The 23,593-nt window shown below is 39.3% G+C and overlaps 1 long non-coding RNA gene across 1 annotated transcript in view; it reads right to left on the reverse strand.

The window, feature by feature from the left end:
* Positions 1-23,593, reverse strand: part of LOC148424452 (uncharacterized) — a 153,295-nt gene that overhangs the window by 86,674 nt on the left and 43,028 nt on the right. Inside the window, exon 3 of the long non-coding RNA XR_015865460.1 lies at positions 15,623-15,729. This is a non-coding gene — a long non-coding RNA (uncharacterized LOC148424452). The remainder of the gene's footprint in view (positions 1-15,622; positions 15,730-23,593) is intronic.

Here is a 23,593-nt window from a genome sequence, read left to right on the forward strand (position 1 = left end):
AAAAGAAGAGAAATAGGATAAGGAGGTCAAAAAGACAGAAGTAAAAGGAGGGGAAGGATGAGGAGAAATAGGATGAGAAAAAGTAGAAAATGAAGAATGAGAAGTAAAAGAATGACAAGTAAGAAGGACAAGTGAAGTACAAGAAGGAGAATGAGGAGGAGAAGGCGACGAAGAAGAAGAAGAAATCAGGCACTGTGCTAAAACTAGCTCGGCCTGGGTGATCTTTTCAAGCAGGCGGGGAGATGCACACTTTCTGTTGCAACAAAAAGGACTGATAAAAAGCTCCCATTGTAGACAGTAAATACAGAACCAAGTGGGAGACAACATTAACTCATTGCACTTGTGATAAACTAACATCCCACAAGGTTGTTTTAAACGAGAGGTTTTCAGCATCACCCGAAATAAACTACAATGGGGACAACAAGACAGACAGATAAAGTCCTAAGGCATTTATCTGCTTGAAACGTGTTTTTCTTTTTCCCTCTCTCTACCCCGTCAAAAGCCGCCGACTTATCGCCGGCTTGTCAACACGGTGACACCATTCTTTCAAATGAGATACTAATGCGCTGATCTGAGTGCGCCGCGCCGCTTATCTGAGGCGCTGATCAAACGGCGCCGCTGCATCCACTCCGGCGTAGTAAAGTGGGAAGCGTCACAAGAAAGGCAAAACACAAGAGGAGCTGCGACAAAAGCAAACAAGCGCACAAAGGGGACGGCGTGTAGGAGAGATGGCTGACGTTTCCCACAATGCAATGGGACAGGAAACGCCCATCGAGAGGACAGACAGGGGCTCCCCGCTCCCTGCCGAGGGGTCGCATGACAAGAATATTGACATCATGTTGTTCGGTCAACAAGCGCAGGTTGATTGATGAAGACAAACGGTCGGGCTGAAAGCCAGTTGTCGGCTTTCCCTGGGAGAGGCCATTTTCGGCCTGCCTCCATTTCCAACGGAGTGTAAAGGGATATGGGCGGTCTTAAGGCGGCTCAAACTCAATGCCGCTCGCGTCAATCAAAATTCAGTCGAAGGCCGCACTGCTGAAGCGCAAAACAGCGCTAGCTCATTTTATTTCCCCCTATGAAAGAGTCAGTCGTAGTCGTGGTAACATACTGCAAATTATGAAGAAGCTTCCAAAACTTTGGATTAAAAAAGCACTAGGAGTAGGAGATGAATAAAATGCATGTATATTCGTTTTTTGTTTTTTTTTCATTGTTGGGAGGGACCTATCATTTGTTTACATTGAAATAATTTATAACAAAAAAAGAGACTTGATATAATAAACAAATGGGCAAACAATTATATAAGTAAAAGAGTAATTAATGACCGAATGAAAATAAATAAAGGAATAAACACCAAATGAATTTTAAATGCTGTTGTGAAAAATATACATTTGAGAGACTTTAAAATGCTTAAATGTAATAACGTGTGAGCATGATACATACATTGATATGCAATTGTGACAAAATGGGGGAAACGTACATTAAATATAAAAATTGATTAAAATAAATATAGTGAATTAGGAAAACCCTAACCATAACTATAATTGAAAAAAAATATTTTCAAATATTTTCTCTTAATGACATAAAAGCAAAAGTGATGAAAAAAAAGATATCTAACATGTGCATCTTAAGTTTGCAAAATAAAAAAAAGTATAAACAAAATGTTTGTCACTAAATATGCATTTTTCATGTATTTTTTTATATCTTGCTATGTGCATAGAGAAAGATTTTTTTTTTATTTGGCATTTAAAGATTTAACATCGTTGTAATACTTGAAATAACACTAAAACAAATAAAAACTGGATTAGAACCAAGTGTTTACGGAAAAACTACAACAAAAGGAAAGCCGACCAACTAAATATAACAACTACCAGTATTTAAAGTGAAGCTGAAATAAATAAAAAAAACAAATGACAATGAAACATCCAAAACTATTATTACCCGATTAAAAAAAACAAAAAATATGTTGCCAAAGATAAAAAATATTTGTGTTGATGGCACACTTCCTTGAATATCATTAGGTTAAAAAAACGGACTGGTCTTGGATCACGCCATTACCGAAACGAAAGTCCGAAAACAATCAGAATTTATGTCACAAAGTGTAATGTCAAAATGAAGAAGACAAGTGAACAGATTTTGCGGTCACGTCTTCATAAACAGTCCTCTTACTGGTGCTATTGTTGCTGAAGCATAAAAGTAGGAGTATTAAAACTTCTTGTTCCCAGTGTTTTCCGTTCAAAAAACATCAATCTTTTCCCCTCACTCCCACACACATTCAATAAAAGCCATTTTTTGGGGGTATGGCATTTCACCAGACATGAAAACATCACTTTCTCCTCAAGGTGCCGTTACTGTGTTTTCAGTGCGATACAACTGTTTCCATTCATCTTAAATTCTCTGCAGCTGTCGAAAGAAAGGCGTCTTTGATTTAGTAAATATCTCTGCATATCTCGTGTTGGGAGCATCAAAGAAATGCGAGCAGATATCAAAGCGTCCTGCTGGATCGTCGAGCCTTTGGCAGCCCGGCTGTACTTTCCATCTCAAGTGTGAAGTGCACTTACAATGTTGAAATGAGACGGCAAAACTTTTTTTTTTTTTTTTCTTGGACCGGAGTGGCAACTATTCCCAAGCCGCGATGGACATGCTGGGTCTGATTTTCCAGACCGCTTGAATGTTTGCCATTTTGCACTGTAGAGATAAAAGGCGGAGATATTATTCTTTTATGCCATGGAAAGAAAGTGGGAAAACAACTAAGCATAAATGTTCCATACAGGCTTTTACCTGCATACAGGGTCTCCATAAAGTGTCTTAACAACTAATCTATTTATTGCAAACGCAGTAGTTGATATATTTTAACTCAAATTAATTTTGATAATTTTTACATTTTTTATGTTTGTTATTATTGTGTTTACTAAAATGTTGCGGTTCGATAACCTGTTGAAGTAGGGGAACTTACTGGAATGGCTACTCCTCAAGAAAAGGCACAATGTGTGTTCTTGTTTATTGAGGGAAAAAAATCTGATGTCCAGACTTCATCAAATTATAAAACTAAGTGAGAAGATTAGTATCATGAGCAAGCTGTTGAGCAAGCAATGTGGGTGGACTTGGTTTTACTTTGATGTTCTTGGGCACCTGCTCGTCTCATTATGCAATACTGTACCTGTCTCCATAAATGTATTGTGCCGTGCATAAATTGGAAAAAATGGTGACTCCTTCCATACTTTCTTTTGTAGTTTCATTGCATCTGAACATCTGATTTTGTGTGCCTTTTCTTGAGGAGGTAGCCATTTTATCGAGGTTCAGTGAAACAGGTCCCTTCCATCAACAGAGCATTTAAAACATGCAGTTTTAATATAAATAATCCAACTTTAATATATTTTACAATTAAATACATTGTAAAATATTTCAACAACTATATTTGTATTTCTTCACACTTAATGAGCCCCTTATATATGTTTTACCTTCAAAAGGAGTGCTTCATGCAATTTTGCAGCACAAATTTTGAATTTGATTTGAGTTACAATCAAACGCAGGAAGTGGTTTTGCTTGTTATTGTGACACAAAATAGAAATGAACATGTTTAAAAAGACTTTTTTGAGAAAAACCGCATTTAATGCATATATATATATATATATATATATATATATATATATATATAATATATATATATATATATATATATATATATAGTAAACAACAACAAAAAATGTCCTTAAGGTCTTGACGTTCATTTCCAAACAGCCAAAAGCATCTTAATATGTGACTGTGGAGAAAAAAAAATACAAAAAACTTTTGATCAGTTACTGTTTACTTTACATAATTAATATATTCCAGCATTATATATTGGCATAGAAGTTCTATTTACTGTAAATACAGCCCCACTGCATTATTATAGGATATTGACCGATATCTATGAATTAGTTTTCATTTGTTTGTTGAGGACCCTGTCAGAGATGAAGAATGTCAGATGAAGAATTCCGTCCTGAATAAAGTACATAACTGCTGCCGCATTGATGTTTAAGCTGGACTAACTACTGAAGAGTTTGTGAGTGTTGGCAACAGTGTTTACACAGGGGGGATTTTGTTTTCCAAACTCAACTTGTAAAAAAACAACAACAAAAAAGCAATGGCCACAAGAGAAAGACAATGCACTTATTCAAAATTCGATATCGATGACGCAGGGAGGAAACACAACTAAAGCGCTTTAGCGGATGATTGGGAAATTGGTGGAAACTGTGCCACCATCTGCTTTTGAGACCAACGCAAACCACAAGACAACAGTCTGCAACATGCGCCTCAAGATGGCTGTCACTTTACTTCAGGCACGACACCGTGACATGAACATCGCAGCCTTCGGGATGTCGGCGGCAGCGACGGTGGCGGGCCTGGGCCAAGTGGCATATCCCTCGCGGAGTTTACGGGACGACTTTCCAGGAACGTCGCTTGCTATTTCAAAAAGCGGGAATCTGGCTGTCGGTAATAATATATGATGCTAAACTGCTCCATTTATGTCTGCGTCCACTCACTGGTAAGGAGATCACTCAACGTGTCCCTTAAGAATAACATGTTGTAGTTTCGTGGACAAATAACAAAAGATCCAACATCAGATAAAATAATAAAAGGTATTTGGCTCGTCAGGAAAGAGTGGGAAACCCAATGCGGCACGGAAACGTTCTCCACACTTGGCACGCACATGAAAGCAGCCTCTACTCCACTGAAGTAATGGCACATACATAGACATGCACATACTATATATGCGAGAAGACCTGCATCCACACACACACATTGGTGTAGATGCAGCCAAGGCCAGGAAAAAAAAGGCCTGTCATGGACACGCAGGGAAGGGAGGAAGCTAAAACAACTTTTGTGTCGACAGGAATAAGAAAAACAAGTTGAAAGCCAGTCGGCATAAGAGGGGGGAGAAAAAGTGGGAGATGAATTCATACGGTGTGTCAGAACTCATCAGTCTGTAGAGGAAAATGTGTATGGGAGCGCTGTCACTGTCTTTCTGAGAGCAACGCGCTCTGAGCAGCTGGAGAGTCGAGGCGAAACTTAGTCCACATTCATAACTTTTGATTTGGACAAAAGTATGATTTGGACCAGTTAGAGACCCTGACAATGACTCAAAAATGACTCATTTCATTTCGATGACAGACATTTTTAAGCATTCTGAAAATCTCAAAACCCCCAAAATAGTTTGCTTTTTTTTAAACCGTTATTTTATATTAAGCAGCAGAAATGTTGGTTACACAAAATGGAAGACTCAAAAACGGTCCATATCACATTTCTAAAACAATGGCGATCGATGCCATCTACTGGTGATTTTGCTGCGTTTAAGTTGTTTCCAAGTTCATAATTTACAGTGGAGTAGCATCAAGCGCTCCCCGACAATCTTGGTTGAAAAATGTTACTCACAAGCATACTTGGAGTTAACCTGAAAGTTTCATTTCCAATAATGCGCTGATGCACTTGCACAACAGTCTAAATATGTCATCCCAATTTGGGTGTGGCCATTTTGCTTCTGACTCAGGCAACAACAAATCACAGCTCATATTACGAACATCACATGACTAAACTCATAAAGCAGATGGGTCACGAATACAAATGTGTGGCATGAAATCCAGAAGTAAACAACACTACAAATGCATCCGTTGCCAAAATTTAAAGTCATCCATCCATCTATTTATAGTATGTGCACTGATCCTCTTCAAGGCCGCAGGATGATTATGAGCAGCAATTGATCCCAATGGCATGAAAGTCAGCTTCGTAAACAACGACACTACCATCGGCTCACTTTGCAAATATTTTCATCCCTCCATCAATTCACAACCTTTTATCCTGTTCAGGGTCACTCGGACTGGAATCTATCATTGAAGGCAACAACTTGAACTGGTCGTCAATCACATAGCAATTGTGGTTAGTAGGAAACGCCCAGCTGTGTGAACATCCGCTGTGTAAACCACCACAATACCAATGACAGTGAAAATTCATGATCAGCTATCAGTTTATTTCATGTTTGTCTTCTTCACAGTCAAACAGATGTGGTGGCTGGACTATACTCTGATGGACAAGTTGTGAGGCCACATGGCAATTGGATACAGGCAAATAAAATGAGACCACGTGGTGAAATTTAATGGTCATTTTTTTTGTGCTACTTTTTGTTTGTTGTACAGTACATAGAGGAACAATACACCAAAAATTCTGAGCATGAAATCAGTTTTTTTTTTCGATGAATGTTTTAATGCCATAGCGCCAGGAATTCATATTTTCAGGAAAAACACCGCAAATATGCAGCGCAAATATTCATCTTTATTCTGTATTTCATGCTTCAAGAAGAGATTTATGTAGAAAATAGAATTAAGACACAGATTCACTGTCTTTGCTTCTTGGTGGGTCCCCGTGGCCGCGACTTTTTCTCACCCCCCTGAAATTTGCGTTTTCACCACGTGACCAACTGCTATTGGCCTGTAACCAGCTTTTAATATAACATACACACTAGCTGTATATAGCTGGTCGAAAAGAATCCTTTTTGATCTGCCTGAGCCAGCACATCACCACTCTCAATTGGTACTTGTCTAGCAGTAAAAAAGGCTATGACTTCTAACTGTTTGGTGTAATTGGGATTCATGAGAACATAGTTGATACCATATGGGTAAAATGGCAAAAAAGAAACACACATGCTAAAGTTAGCTTACCATTTTTGTGTCATAACCCTGAAAACCGCATCATTGCATTGACTATACACTTTACTGCAACAATCCATTTTTTGGCATCCTCACTTTAGTCTCTGATGTTATTCAACCCAGGGGATCTTGAACTCATCCATACATTGTTTCATTTTGCTTCAGCTTCTTCTTCTCTTGCTACTTTCTTTTGACGTTCGGAAAACAACTTGTTTTGCATTATTACTGCAACAATCTATGATGAAATGTGAGCTTGGAAAGTTCGATTTAGTATGTGTCATTTCTTCTCCATAAGGACTTTTCCTCAGTACCGTTACCAAGTGGGATGCGTACCACTCCACAATTAAAAGTACAGTATGTCTAAATTAACTGGAAAATTACAACAAGACAGTTAAGGGAGGCCAGAGTTAGAGTTACTTGAAGAACTTGAAGAAGGACTGTCTGACTCCAAAATAGAGTGCATTAACAGTAATCCAGTTAAGATGCATCAAACGCGTGGATTACTGTTTCAGAGTACTATTGATCGATACAAGCCATTCTTAAAAAAAAAAAAAAAAAAAAAAAGCCAATCGTATGCAGTAGAAGGGCCGGAGTAGTTTAGCTAAAGCAGAATAGTTATTCTTTAAGAATTTTAAAAGGCAGTAAAGTGTAGATAAAAAACAACTTGAAAACATTATTGTCTTACTCACTGCCCGCATTCCAAAGTGGAATCATCCATCAACTTCAGGCCTGACCATGGAGGCTAATGAGCAAGGGAACAAACATTTGTGATGGCAGCAACAACTAAAGGAGGATTGTCTCCAGCACAAATAAATTTCAGAAGAAAAAAACAATACCCTGAACAATAAAAACACTAACTGCCTTGTATAAAGAAAAGTCAAACAAAGTGCACTTGTAAAAGCAACAAAGACTGAGGCTAGAAGCAAAACCACATATGTGCAATCCAACAAAACATTGTAAGCTCATCATACTCATTTTTTTAAGTCAATAATGTCAACATGTGAAATCAGTTTAGTGATTGTAAATGAGTGGCAATATCCGCTTCAGTGGAGCTCTACAAAATTTAGGAGGGGGATTGCCGTGTGTACTTTAGGTACCATGGGTCCTCTATTGTCTTATTTTTCTTTGGCTTTTTCTTTTTTTTTTTCCATGGGTCCTCTATTGTCTTATTTTTCTTTGGCTTTTTCTTTTTTTTTTTTTCCACTGCCTTAAAAAGGACATGATAGCACATGTATACACGCTAGTACAGTTATTTAAAATTGCTTGAACATTATACGCATGAACTCTTTCGGATGAGAATTCTTGTCTTTTAAAAAAATAATAACAATAGTAAATAACACAAATCTCGTGTAATATGCTTTTTTGTTTGTTTTTTTTTGGGTTTTTTTATGGAGGGCATCTGACTTTATATAAGCCAATTGTGCACTTCAGTGACAACTGTGACCATACAATGGCAGTGTTTACGCACTTAAAACACATATATTACCCACATGCAATTCAAAATAAGGAATGGAATCTAATTTTCATAAGATACCACCCATATTTACAGAGACATAGCACACCATATTCTGTCATCCTTGAACGATGAGTGCAAATGTTAAATTTACTGGGCCTTTAGAGATTTCCTTTACCGATAACACATGGCACTAAAAGAGTTGATTTGAATTAAATATTTCCGATGCCAAAGATTTTCTAAATCAAAATTGGAGATAAACCAAGCCTCCTTGTGGTTGTCGCAGCGGTTCAGATGTATAAACAGTCCGAACATCTCACAATAAATGCTGGTTTGAAAAGTTCCCACATCAAATGTCAATGGACTGTTCAGATGGCAAACAGGCTGGAAAAAAAAAACGAACTGCGGAAAAGGAAATCGTTTAAAGCAACATTAAAAACACAACAATGATTTGAATGCTACATGATAGAAAAAAAAGACGTTTTGTGAACTAGTTTTGGATGTACATAAATCACACACATCCCTGGTGCAAATGTAAGACAGACTTGAATCTGCAAATAAGAGGCCTCTGAAACGCAGTTGTGAATGTTGGGAAAGCAGTTCTTTTGCCTTCAGCCAAGGAGACAAAAAAAAAAGGAGAAACACAAGTGGAGGGTGAGTCAGTGAGGGCCAGATTACCCAGAACCCTCGAGGGCGGCACTCCAAAAACCAGCAGATAAAAGAGCTTATTAATAGCCCAAAGATTTACATGCACTAAGTGGATGTTTATGTTGGAACTTGCTGCTTATGTGTGAACATCCAACCACTGTAAACAGTGCCATTCATGTCCCATTTCCTTTACATCACTGATATTGTTTCCACTGACAAAATAGGAGGCCGCAGTTTGAAAACACATGATTTGAGTTCTTTTCTTTTTCCTTCTTTTTAAGTGGTTCCATAGTTCTGTGTGCTCGAGGATATAATCATTGTCGTGCACTTCCTATACCGCCCCGTGTCACTCAGTTGACTTCTGCAGGAATGGCTGAGAAAGGCACATAACCTGCACTAGTTGTAACCACATGCATGAGAAAGGAAAACAAACATTTTGCAATATATATATATATATATATATATATATATATATATATATATATATATATATATATATATATATATATATATATATATATATATATATATATATATATATATATATATATGAATAAAAGGTGGAGTAAGGTTCATTGGCGTATGCTATAACCCCCCTGCTATTTATTGGACAAATATAAAATTAACAACAGCCGGGAGTTGCATTAGCAAGCCAACACTAATTTCCAATTTGAGGTCAGTTGTACGCTATAAACATTTAAAAAGCTGCTTAAAGAGAGGAGCTGCCTCTTTACGAGAAACAGACTTTTCTAATTAATCAGCACGCTAAGACAAACCTAATGCATTCCCCTGTTGTATAGGAAAATGCCAATAATGTCTATTGGCGAAATAAAAATGTTGCTGTTAGCTATTCAAAGCCAAAATGCGATGGGCTGAATAGAAAAAAAAGGAGAAGACTAAAGAGAGAAGTGCATTACTGTCGATTGTATTCTTTTATACTACTAGCACTGGGCTAATAAAATGGAGGCCTTATCAAAATGCACCTTGGGAGTAGCAGTAGTTATAGTAAAGAGGTTGAAAGGAGATTAGAAAAAACAGATTAATCAAGTTAAATGTCTGAATTATGGTAAGAAAATAAAACAATAAATAGTAGTTATACTATACCTGTCCAATGTAAACTGATTCCTCGTGGGACAAATTTCACAAGATCAGGTTTATATCTTCAAAAATGAGCTGAAAATGAGATTCTGCTAAAAACGTATTCTTCAAAATATAATGTCTATGACATAAAGTCCTTCTAGCTACAAACTTAATTGTCGAAGGAAAAACAGACATTTTAAGTTTAGTTTACGTTTTTCTGGAACGGTGTTTTAGCTATTTCAGTCCCCACACAATGTGATTTAACTTGTATGTAACAGATCCGTTTAACGTCAAGAGTGGCGAGGTGTTAATGGACTGGTTGACACAAGCGTCATGTTCAGGATTCCGAACTGGAGTGTTCTGTTTAAGTGCATGAGGGCCACTCGAAGCTTTGTTCCGCCCAGAACATCAAAAAGGGGGGCAACCCGAGCTATTTGAACAATGGCTTGGGACTATATTTAGAGGAAGTGACGGGTGAAGGGATTGGGACATGTATGAGGTCACCCCCAGAATGGGAGGCACATCCACGCTGTCATCCATCAGCTGACGAAAGAAGCACAAATGCTCTTTCCCAGGGTCGGTAACTTGCTTCTACCTGTTTAAGCCTTTTCAGTCCTGTGACACGAGAAGCATCCTTGATCACATCACAGAGAGATTAAGGTCCTGTATCAGAGATCAGGCTAAATCTGTTCATGTGATCTAGGGTAGGGCGAGTCTTTACCACCAATCCCTGGGCACAATGCCATGAGTTGTGTTTTGTTGATTGCCGGCACTGGTAAACGAGGCTCCGTTTTAATCAGAAGCATGCGGGGATTGTGTCAAAGTTCCCTCCCTGGAAGAGCCCAGGTGAAAGATGAGTAGGGAGAGAGGTGTTGTCTCCATGTTAATTAAAATTGGACCATGAGTTACCCTGACCCCTGAATGTGATGGCTGCACTTGGCAGCGCAAACAGTAGCCGTCAGATGAGTTTGAGGGCACAAGCGCACAGCAAGGGGTGCCATTAATTTAATCAGACTTAAGAGCATGTTCTAACCGCTTGAAAACAGGAGGGGGGCGTTTGTCTAAAGGGGTAAAGGAGTCTTTCAGTTCACAAGGCTGAAAAGGATGAGTTTTTCACAAAAAGGAAGCAAGAGATTGGGAAGGAAACAGGTGCTATGAATAACGTGTTAAAGCATATCCAGTTTGGGCTTACCATGTGGTATGATTTCTTGGGATTCAATTGCGATGTTTTATTATGATTATGATTATTATTATAAGTCACAGTTAAATCATTTATTGTCTCCAAAACTGACAGTGCGCCTTGTAAACAGGTGTGTGTACGGATGTTGAAATGAATCTTAATATATTTGCAATACTGGTTTGGTTTCTTTTATGTGCAGGAATGTGCATCATAACCAGATGTGCCTGATGACTAAGTGTGCCATATAATGTACGTATAGTAAATAGAAATTTCCCAAAATAAACCTCTACATGGAGACTGTGTCTTATAGTCCAATAGTTGGAATTTTGAAAAGCTTTTACACGTTTTTCCCTGTTGATAATGTGACAAAAGCTCAAAATACACTTTTCTTCTTCATCTTTAGTGTATATCAGAAGGAATATAGGAATCTCTATTTAGCTTGTTAGCTAACATAGATAGCTAACGAGCTAATTAGCTCACTAGCTAGTTAGCTCTAACTGTCCAACCCTGATTGAATGATCTAAAACTCGGCCAGTTACTTAAATAGGAGCATCTTTATGGTACTACCGTTGGAAAGTTTGCAGCATTCGAGAAAATGTGTAGGATTGTGATATAATATTTATTGTTCTTCCATGAATCTTCAAACAGCCCCACTTCGCATCAACTCTCTAAACAAGTCCACTTTCAGTGCACTGCAAATCATCGTATAAAGACAGGAAACTGTCCCTGAAGCATCTCAAGGGACCTAAAAGAGCAGTTCTCTTATTTACCCAGAAATCTCATCCTCCACAGCGGCTTCCTGTTCCCTTGAAGTGAAACATCCTTTCCTGGGGGATCAACTGGATGAACCAGACGCAGCCGTGTGGATGCTGCTTCAGACGGGCCCATGCCCAGTTACAATAACATCATCATGCTGTTCCTCCCAGCAAGCCCACCCTGAAAAACGCCAGCCCCATCCCAAGGCAGAAGAGACAGAGCGGGAGGCCTCCTGCGCTCATGCTGAGACAAAGGCGGCCTTGCTGGAGGGTTTGTGTGAGAGGAAACTCAGCAGCTGATGCAAATGAAGCGGGGGGACGCGGAATAGGGAAACAACTTTAGGGGCGACATGGACACAAAGGGTGACGTGGCACTTGGGGAAGCCTCGTAAAGCAGCGAAGCACACAGGACCTTTTGAAATCCAGGCAGCAGTGAATGTCAATCAAGCGGTCAGCGTTAACAATGTTAGGCCAGAGTGAACTGAGATAATGCCCTCCCTTCACCCTTGCAAATGTGGCACTCCGCCCTCCGTTTCCCCCCGATACCCCTTGTGACCACATGAATCTGGCTGGTGACAGCTCGCCATCCTGTAATTTGCCAATTTGCACGCGTGTCAAAAAGCCAGGCAGTCGTGAATGATGGTCGCAAAGTGCGGATCGGCCCAAAACAAGGGCAAGAGATCAGAAAAAAGGGGGAGGATAATCGAGATGACGGGACTGGTGAAGATACACCCAAGTTAACGTCGCTTTTGCAGCGTATTCAGTCGTTAGCCAACATTTGACTCTCCTAGCATGCCACTACTCTGTGGACGTTTTCTGTGTGTCTTGAGTGAATTTCAAATGATAAGATAATTCGTTCAAGAATCCACCAGTACTAGGGGTGTAACTTCAACTGATTTGAATTGGAAGTCATTTCTGATTTAAAAGATGTGACTGTTCAAATTGAATCGAACCATTCAGCTTGGGTAAGAGCCAATCGGTGGGGGGCATACTTGGTGAAAACACAAATTTTACAGGGAGACGAAAAAAAAAAATTATATATATATATATATATATATATATATATATATATATATATATATATATATATATATATATATATATATATATATATAATGTACCATTCCGTATCAAATCATAATCAATGGATTACAATGGATTAATCAAACAGAATAATTCCCCTTTCAAATTGAACCGATGGAGAATTTCTTTCACCCCCCCGCATCAGAAATCAGATCACATTCAAATTGAACCATCTGAGATGTTTTTGACATCCCATGTCAAAAATCATACTGAAATCACTTGTGGGAACAGATACACAGCCAGTGCTTGATACGTTTCCACTTGACACTCAAGTTAAAATGTTTCTTTGGCGCCTATAGCTATCAATGGCAGTGAATGAGGAAGCATGGGGTCAATGGGTCACCCCTTTCCATTTGTAGCAATCAAACTATTGTTCTAAAACTACACAATCTTGTTTTGATTCATTTGAAATCATATATAAAGTTTGTTTTCCTGCTGATCATTGACAATTTCCTTTTCTTCCAGGAACTAAAATGCGTGTAATGCCCACATTGAAACAAGCAAACTAAATGATCGCGTTTAAACTGTCACAGTCATAGTATTGTTAGTTGTTCTTTTCGGCCACAACAAGCCACAATCGAATCCCCACACAATGAAGGCACGGCAACTAAAACAAGTTCTAAAATAAAAAGCCAGAAAGAGCCAAAGGAAGCGGTCCAAAGAACGACTTCATCATATATTGTCCCTGGTGGAAAAGTAAATACCTTTTATGCTTCTATGTGCATGTCCACATACAGCTTTCACTTGATGCTTGTATAAATCTCTATCAGGAAGCCAGCCAAGCTCGCGGCCTCTTGCTGCTTGAAAACCATATAATAGTCTCAGGAACCAGAAACACATTTTCTGGTTAGTTGGCAGCAAATGTCCCGTGATGGTCTGGGCTGACTAACTATGAATGTTATTTATATGATTGGGTTTGGAGATGGGGGGGAAATAGCAGACAAATTCATGTAGCTTTACACTTTAATGTAGCTGTTATAAGATAAAGTAAGCACAGTTTGTAAAATAGCATAACCAAAATGTTTAAAAAAATAACAGAACACTCCCCACGTAAATTGTTGCCTACTATTGCAGGAATCCGCTTGCTCGCGGTGCCCTTTACACTTGTTTAATAATGTTTTACTTCTCCACAACAATCGCCATCACTGATTAACATCTGACAAAAGCAGCGCTGCCCACTCTTAACTGAAGGAAAGCCTTAAACCATCCGTGAAAGCGAAAATGAGAAGCAATTTGGTTCAACACTTCACATTCTAATGGCTATTTACCACACCATTGTCGCGTCAAAAGGGGAGCCCTTTAAAGGTCTCACAAAAGTAATCTCGTCATCGGGTACAGTTCATTGAATTTCCCGAGCTGGCCCTCCAATCTGTCTTGCGTTACGCTGAGTGTGAGATGTTAGTGGGATGAATAAAAAGAGCAGGAAGCTGATATTGCTTGTGGTCGTGTCTTTTGTTTAAGGGTCAGACCGCAATGAGACTAAAACCATGACTGTTGACGTGGATGTTTGTGATGATTTGAATTAAGCACGGACCGATCGGCATGGGACATTTTAAAACATTTGATAGCCATTGAATCATTTTAAAACTGTGTTAATTTCAGAGAAATATTTTTGTTTACATTTTCAGTTAGCGTTTAAAAAAGTGCAAATCCTGGGAACATGCTGCATTTTTTACTAAAACAAATTTGACTTTTTAACTTGTCTGTTATTTTGAGGTTTTTGAGAACTATCATCGAAAACTATTGGAAGTTACTGCCTTGTTTAAAACATTGGTCTAATCTCGAGTGTGATATAAACCATCTTGTTGATGACGAAGTTCATTTAACGCAACTACAAGGTTCCAGAATCCTGAGGTGATCCAAAACTGGAAATTTTGCACGTAAACATAAAGAAAAGCGGTAACATTATGGTCAAATTGTTATTGATTAATCATGCCTTGGCACAGTGGCGGCTGTCTAAACAAACATAAATCATTATTACAACATATTGCCTATCTCTCAACAGGCCACATTGTCAAACTCCTGGTGGGTTTCCGTTATGGTAATTGATGCAGGGGATTTGTGCATTTCAAAGATTTGTCCAGGAAAGGAACTTGGGTCAAAACCTCCGGCGGAGTCTCCACTGGAAGCTCAAAGGCTGTCAGAAACTTTGCTCAGCAAACGCAGACCCCCACCAACCTAACACAACCCCTCCGGGTATGATAAAGGATGTACCCCAACAGACTCCGTGACCTGCTCTGTCGGGCCTGAACACATTTCGCAGGCAGCAAAACGCCGTCATAGTGGCGAGAGAACGGCATAGTCACTGGATATTACCCAGGGAGCCAGGGTAGAGAATCAGTTTCCATTTCACCGTGACCTTTCTCTGGTCCCAACGGTGGTCAGCTCCACAGCTACCTCCTTCCTCTCAGATCCCCACTGAGCGGCCTCCGCCCCCGCTGCAGTCTCTCTCTCGCCCGCTCTCTGTTCATTTGTCAACCTATCCATCTCACTCTTTTCCTGGGCTACGACAGAGCGCGCCAACCCCCCCCAACAAAGAGATCACATTCCCATAGCTCATCTATCTTCTCATCAGCTGTCTACACAGTTACTTGGTGTGTTAACATTGCACTCCAGTGCAGGCCAATAATGCAACTGATGAACACTATGAAAATTATGTCTGAACAACTTCATATGCAGATGACACCGTTCCTGTAAAGCTGGCTAGCTCTCTATTAAATACTACAATGGCCCATACACTTACCGTGTGTCCGCTTTGAAGGCAATCTTCCGAGATGCTTTGCCTGCAAACTGATAAATCCTTGTCCTTCTTCTGATGTACTGGATGTCCTCGGCGTCCAGAAATGGAAACTGAAATTGAACACAAGTCAGAATGTGTTGTGCTATATCAAAGATAAGATCCAGTAAATATAGAAAAGCACTATTGGCAATAAATACATGAAAAAGGTCAACATAAAGCAGTAATTTAGCCTAAATTCTTGTGCAAAACTGACAACATATTCTCTACTATGCAAATTAGCTCCTGTGCTACTTTGAAACATGATATATTAGTAGAAGCATGAATGGAAAATGCCCTGGTAATTTCCATTTCATCTCCTAAAAAGTACCGATGGTTGTACCTAAATATGGAGCTGGGTCTTTTTAAGCAAGAATACAAAATAATAATTTCATTCCATTTGTCATGTGAGGAGCAGAATTTAGACCAAGAAAAATACAGGACACCGAAGTGGGAAAAAAGAATAACTTAATGAAAAAAAAACAAGAACGTAACCACAATGAGCATAAGAAACTAGCACCTGGACTCAAACTAGATTCAGAAAACGGACTCGGAAACAAGACTTTGAAAGAAACTAGGAAGAACAGCACGACATGAGAGTGTGAAAGTTTTGTCAACATATGACTACCAACCCAGATCTTAAATACTGTCAGATATCAATCTGGCATAAACCAAACTAAAGAACGATAACAAGGAGAAAACTAATCAAAACAATAGAAACCGGACGCAATATGATAAAGAGATAAATGAATAAAAATGACAAGCAACTGCAACAGCAACTGAAATCACAACAACGTTGGATACTTTGAGTCCTTCAATTGAAAAGACAGTTGCAAAAGTACAAGCATATGAGATTTCAAATTTAAATGAACTAGTTTGCACTGCAGCATAAGGCGAATTTACCACACACTACAAGCTAATGTTTCCAAAATATGTGAACATTAATTACCAGTCATTCATCAAAAGCGAACCATCAAATCTGCCAAGCCCAAGCAAACAAAGGTCACAGGACCGTATTGAGACACCTGTGACATAATTGTCAAGAGAAAATAAAGACACGGGTTAATCGCGTTAATGTCGTCGCTCTTCATATGCTGACAAATGAAGCCATTGTGGTGTGATTATCACAGTTATTCATAGCCTCTTCGCTATGGGAACGACGCATTTGTTACGTTACATCGGGGCGCACGGGCAGCCATTTGCTTGTCATTGTGTATTACAGGCAAGCCGGTGACATTTAGAAACGCTGGCTAATGCACTCTGCTATAAGCGTTGTGTTATTAAAACGCCATTATTTTTGACAGCAAGTCGCTGCGCCTTGTGATTAAGTAGCAGTGGATCACGCCCATTTAGAGACGGCGCTTTAACAATAAAAATGAACTGACAAAGTATTGGAAAGAGCGAGAGGCAAAAATGAACTAATTGTTTGCTCATTAGATCCACTCTGGACAATGACACAACAATAAAACGGGATTTGTTGGATGTGTCGGCTCGATGCAATGGAATGAGAGAAAGCGCAGAGCAAGTTCTGGTGAGGATCAAACAGACATTTTTGCTTTTTTATGTCCTGGACTGAGAAGAATGAACCTTGCGTCATGCGTCGACTCTAGCATATGACCTCAAGGCAGCACATGGCCCGAATGAGGCTGCGACAGTTCGATGATTTAGCTTTGATTTATTCGGTCCAACTCCCCTGAGGTTGTTACACTATTTAGATGTCAAGAAACGCCGCTAAAGTCACAAAAAATTTCATATGTTGATATACATTAAAGCAATGCAAAATGAGGAATTCCTTATGAGATAGTTAACTCATTCGATCGCAAAGATTGAATGTTTTGCTTTTAAGAATCCAGACTTGTTTTTATATGTTTTTAAACATATTTTCAAAAGTTACTCTAAAGGAGTGCCTAAAAATGGCTTGTATTAGAAGGGTCATCTCATTCAATTCCAAAGACGTAATTTTACATTTTCTTTTTCCTTTTTAAAGGGACAGTGTGTATGATTTTCTTTAAAAAGGAATAAATTGACTGTAAATTTCAAAAAGTTGCATATGAATGTGTTCTTCACGCCCAACAGTAGGTTTTAAAAATAGTCATCAGTCTAGTTATCATGAAATTATATTACATTGGAGGTAGCACTTCTCCGGAGGCGGCCATGTTTGTTACAGCTACAGACTATGGTAAATGCAGGCACCTGCAGCACCCCCTTATGTCTGTAATGAAAAACGGCCTAAATCTTACATACTATCCCTTTAGAGGATTCTAGACCTACTTTGAATCCCAGGTACTTCTTTTCTATTTTTCTAAGTGTTTGGCTAAAGGAAGGTCTAAAATGACCGGTGAATTAAGTATGACTTAAGTTTGAATAACTTTTTTCACTTAAATATACTGATACATAGAGTAATCCATTACTTTAGTACTTAATTATTTATGTAATTACATCTAAGTATGTTAGTTAAGTACTGAAAAGTACGACATTAATTAACCACTTAAGCTACTAAAAAATTCAAGTGATTGATTACGAGTGCACGACAATCGTATTAACATTAAGTTCTTTTTACAATTGTATGAACCGCTTTATTATCTCATTCAATTTCATTTGTCATTTGTGTGCTGGATTTTTGCAAACTTTTGACATATATATACCTTAAATTTAATATCTGTGTCATAGACAGCTGTGAAAATAGGATGTAAATCTCAATGCCAGTCAGGGGGCCTATCAGTTACATGCCACACCCTAAATTATTGGTCCATAGCTGTTCCAACATGGTTACAGTTACAAATATACAGCTGCGACTTAGCCAAGTAGAATGTTCCCACTTTGAGAAACTTTGCCTCCGTTTCTGTAGATGTGTTCATGGTCTTACAAAAAAGATGGAAAAACAGTACTCGCGGATCGAGACATAAATCTCAGTTGAGCAAGTGCAGGAAAAACAAGCAGGAAAGCAGCCATAGGATTCTATATGTCCCTGACTGGTCATAAAAAGCAAAGTTGCACATGAGTTATTGAGAGTTGGTTAAGTTATTTTTTTTCACTTGCATGACAATTCTGTTTTACCATAATGCATTGCTGGGACTGTTCAAACATGTTTTATAATGGGAAATATAAATAATGTAACTTGGTAACGTGGAAAAAAACACAAACATTTTGAAAACTGTAATGTCGATCATAGATTATGAAAGTTTCTAGTAAATTAGCTCACAATAATTTCATCAGGACAATTAAAAGTCTTATGCAGTATTTGGTAATAATGTAATCTATAACTAAACAGAAAAAAATGTCACGGTTTGTAAAACTCTTTACATTTTGTTGTATTCATATCCGTAAGTTATATGCAGGATTTGTGGTGCGTTGTGTGGGTCAGATTTCACACATTGTGAGTGGTCAGTGGTCAGTATAACTTTGATTGTGCTGGAAGAGGTTATTTTTCCTTTTCCTTGCTACGCAGCTCCAATTCATTTTACCATAAATACCCAAAGTTGTGCAGCATCCGTGTTCCACCAAATTTATGATAGTATATATGCCAAAAGACCGCAATTAATAAACAACTAAAATGGTATACCTTTTTGTGTTCTCTAACCGGGACACTCGGCTGAATACCTTGCCACTCTTAACTGAATCAGATGGAGACATCATAACGTTTACATGATCGTCTTCATTTTAGTAATATCCCTGTGTGCGAACAAGCATGGACTCGGATGGTGGTTCAGCCTGCTCACTTCTTTCATTGAAAATAATGCATTAACAAGCTTAGCTAACACGAGCTGCTGCAGTCAACTGACGTCTGCCGTCAAGCTCATCCCGTTACGGTAATTATTGTAAATAAGAATGCAGCCAATATAAAAATTTGCATCTGTGCATCAGAACTCAGCTTAAGTAGCTGACAGATCAATCTTTCTTGAATGGTGTTGGAAAAAAAAAAAAAAAAAACTGAAACATTATTTATAAAAACTATAAGACACACCTCATGGCCTTCATTTCAAAAGTGCATCTTATATTTGAGGAATAGTGGTATTTTTTAACAAAAGAACTAAAAATAAGGGGAGCAAAAGCTTCAATCTGTATTTCATCAATTTTGGTTACTGCGGGTAATGCAACCCCCGTAACGCTGTATTTAAATATACAGTATATCTTGATGGAATGACACTAAGCTTTGTTTGTATGTGACCATACCACAATAGATCATTATATTTTATTTATTTTAGGGCTACAGGAAGTCTGCAGTGGTGTGGTTGTGGTGAGCATTGAGCATATGGTTTGTTCTATATCCTTCATACCTTAACCACCCTGGAATTTTTGTCACTTTGACTCATGCCATCTGCTTGTTTTTGTACGGATGGTTTGAAAGTAGTATTTTCAATGTTATGGCCAGTTGCTGTGGATGTCGGCAAAGGAGCGGAGGACAGTACGTTCAGAGGCCTTCAATCTCTGCTTTTTGAAAGATGACTGGGATGTGAAGAGAAGGCCCGCCAGTCCAGCGAGCCTCGGGGGGTGAGTAGCCTCAAAACACCTCTTCTTTCAATGCCCTGCCTCCCTGGGCTTTAACAGAAGGTATGTATTTTTGGAGAGACCCCCGGTGATGTGATGGACACGAGTGCCGCGTTTGAAATGGAAACCGGCACATTCTGCCCTGCCAGGGAGGCACCAGGAATATCCCGGTAGGGACGGACGGTGAAAGGAAATGGAACAAGCGAGAGAAAGGGGGGGGGGGGGGGGGTGCAAAAAACAGCCATCTTTATTGAGGTTTTCCTTTCAAAAACACGTGCAAATATAGGAGCGGGCCATCCCATTCAGTAACCTCAATAGGGTACCCGCTTGCCACCGCAGGCGTCGATGGCTTCTTTCTTCTCATATCAACTCACTCATGTATACACTGTCGACACATGCTGGCTCAGATAACCCGGAGAAATGAATGTAATTCACGAGAAGCGATAAACTAAGCTTAATCTCTGATATACGCGTGTGCTGTTTTCCCCTCTTCAGTCACCATTTATTTCCCACACAGGAGCCAAATAGGACGTGATGATGCAGTGGCGTGCTAAAGGATGATGCATGTGCGCTCCCTCCTCCCTATAACTCACCTGGCTCCTCTATAGCAGGAAGTAGAGGAGCAAAGGAGTCATATCCTTCAGCCTGCTCCTCATTCAAATGGGCTGGCATCTGTAAACAAGAACCGCGGCTATCATGTAGCGGTCAGATAAGAGAGGGGGAAGGAGTCCTCCTGAGAGATGGATCGCAAAGGGCCCGGCACCACCCTGCCACCTTAGGATAATAAACAGCCTCGGAGGAAGGGGTCCAGGGAAAAGGCGGAGGAGGGGGTCAGATAAGAGCCATCACTCACATCGGCCGCGCTGATAAGACGCAGACGCACTCTGTCACCCCGCGTGACATTTGTTTTTCATTCCGACGAGGGAGAAGTCAACCTGTTTCGTCTCATCGATGGCCGCCGCGTTTCCACTCCGGGTGCCCCCTCTCGTTCAGTGAGTGCCAGCCTCTGGCACTGATGGCCGACCAGTGAAGTGGCGCACCGGACAAACTCCAGCTCCAATATGGAGAACCCCATACTAACGTAAATAGACTACACCGTAGTATTCAATTCCATCCATTCATTTTCTATGCTTGATGTAGAGTTTATCCCAGTACACTGAGAGAGATGCTGCGTCCACCCTAAACTAGAGATGGGCAACTTAAATGCTGGTGGGGGCAAGCTAGAACCACATATTTCCTAGCCAGATAAATACAGAAATGCCACTTAAATTAAGGGCAAAATATATGCACACGTGCAAAATACTGCATGCTTTTTAATGTATTTTATCTTGGCATGTATAAAAGATTGACTATACCAACCAAACAAAATGTTTTATGTAAGCAACAAAAATAACATGTCTTTTTTTTTTTTTATTAAAAAAAAAAAAAACACAATTCAAGGATCAAGGTATGTCCCCCTCACAAAAGTCAACGAGAATTTTACAATTATTGAGGTACTTACATCCGGAGCAAATCATTTTAGGATGAAAAAGGGATATAAGTACTGTGTCATCCGTGTCTGATTTTTAAAACTCTGGAAAAAAAATCTGTTGGCATATTTTAATCAGCAACTCTGCATCTGTTTTATTTCTCTCTCTTGTACCGGAATATTGCATAACTAATGACAGTGTGCATCCATATAAAACTTAATTAATTGAAGGCATAAAATACTCTGCATTGGAAATCATTATAACACAATTTAGCACTAAGTTGCTTTATCTTTCAATTATTTCACTTTTATTTGAAAAAAAAAATATATACTGCTCATGTAGTGGCATTCAATTGTCAAAAATACCATTTTCTGATATCTGAACAAACCCTGTTAAAATGTGAAGTGCGTTTGGTACCCCCAGGAGTACATACCATTTGCACACTACCATTTGCGAACCAAAGATTTTTGGGCAGTATACGTGTGTGCAACTAAGGCCTGTCTGCCATCTAGTGATAAATGTTTATAGTACAACATAAGACAATGTCAACCCCTATATGTGGTTTGGCATAAGCAAATCTGCATATTTGTATATGTTTTTATTTATTTCAAAATTTTGAAAGATCACTGTCATGCTTTTATTTTCGATAACGGGGGCCCTTCCGTCATTGGCCACTTCGCCGTAGTTGCAGATTTACAGTAGAGCTCTAAGTTTGCCAAGTGCAAATGTTCCCACCTTGACGTCTTTCGGATTTTATTCTTTTTACATACTGCTCTACAAGACGTCAAACCACTACTCAAGACGCTTGCAGTAATAACCTCACCTTAGTGGGCCGGGAGGGTAAAACAAGCAGGAAAAGAGCAATAGGTTTTCTATCCGTCCCTTGCTGGCCATAAAAAGCAAAGTTGGACATGAGTTATTGTGAAATCTCCTTGAACAAAAACTCCAGTTACAAGTTGCAAATGATTCTTTGGAGATTCATAATCCTGACACTGTGCAGTCGCTTCAGTTATTTTGTCTTTTAGCACCCTTCTAATTCCCCAAACAGGCTGGCCAATCAGAGGACATGCAAAAATTGGAAGTAAATCAAGTCGCCTCTAGCTGAGGTCACCTACAAGTCACTGATTTGAAAAGGAATAAAATGCTACACTTTACAGCTATTCCCAATTGTTTTATGTGAAACTTATGTGCATTGTATCACCACTAACGAAGGGCTAAATTTCCCCCTTTACGACCGGACCTTTACGAGGAGAGTTGTAAAAGGCTAACTTTTTTCGAACTTCTTGCATTGCCCATGTTTGTCACCGGTGTTCTGTGGGGTTCAATCCGAGCACACGCTGTTTCCATTAGTCAGGCACGGCTCCTCCGAGGGGGCAAGCGTCTGGACCGTGAGAGAGCCCTCGTCCCGTCCGTCAATTCGCACTTGACGTTCGACAGGCGGGGGTTACCGACTTCCTGAGGTTGCTAGAGCGCTAACCGCACATAGAAAAATCTCTGGATGTGAGTGGCGAGAGATGAACAGAGTTTGACATCGGTGGTCACCCGAATTGACCCCGAAAGTTCGGCAAATACGTTCCTGCTTCGGCTCAATGCGGTTTCTTTGGCAGAAACCAAAAACGCACTCTTTCTCAGACCAGGACACACAAACCGTTAATGTAATTTGTTGATCATTTCTAGTTGATGTGTTTATTCCTTTTTTTCAAGGTGGCGGTATGTTTTTTCTTTTTGCCAACCTTATTATTTGCTCGATTATGGAATGTAGTCTTATCGGGGAAGTGAACAGAATAAGGATTACATTGTGTGGTATTTACTATGCATACGACAATAAAACTTGAATTTATGTACTTTGACGAAAATTTTGCATGTGGAACATGTATATATATATATATATATATATATATATATATATGAGCAAGAGAGTGAGAGAGAGAGTGTGAGAGAGAGAGAGAGAGAGAGAGAGAGAGAGAGAGGATGTAGAGGG

Source organism: Hippichthys cyanospilos, chromosome 4 (assembly GCF_059441005.1).
Source record: "Hippichthys cyanospilos isolate Australia breed blue-spotted pipefish chromosome 4, RoL_Hcya_1.0, whole genome shotgun sequence".
Lineage (NCBI taxonomy): Eukaryota > Metazoa > Chordata > Actinopteri > Syngnathiformes > Syngnathidae > Hippichthys > Hippichthys cyanospilos.